Genomic DNA, 290 nt, shown 5'->3' with positions numbered 1-290 from the left:
GAATTAGAAAATCTTTCTTTAAGAATTGAGAGTGCTATACCTTCACAATGTTCTAGCAAAGATAAGTTTCATAAACTCATAATCCACACAAAATTGTGAGGTTGAACACACAAAAAAATCAAGTGAATAAAAAACTATTTTTTCTTCACACAAGAAACGGTAAGGCAAAAGAAATTTATAATATGCCATTTTCTTAATATTTTAGCCATTCTCTCTCAATTTGTTTAGAGGTTATAGCAAAGCATTTATACATTGAATTAATTTTAAACCCTAATTACAAAGCTATTTTG

The sequence above is a fragment of the Theobroma umbraticum genome, unplaced genomic scaffold, assembly GCF_002168275.2.
Source record: "Theobroma umbraticum cultivar Fairchild unplaced genomic scaffold, ASM216827v3 scaffold_1682.0, whole genome shotgun sequence".
Classification (NCBI taxonomy): domain Eukaryota; kingdom Viridiplantae; phylum Streptophyta; class Magnoliopsida; order Malvales; family Malvaceae; genus Theobroma; species Theobroma umbraticum.
Note: the sequence above shows the minus strand (reverse complement) of the source record.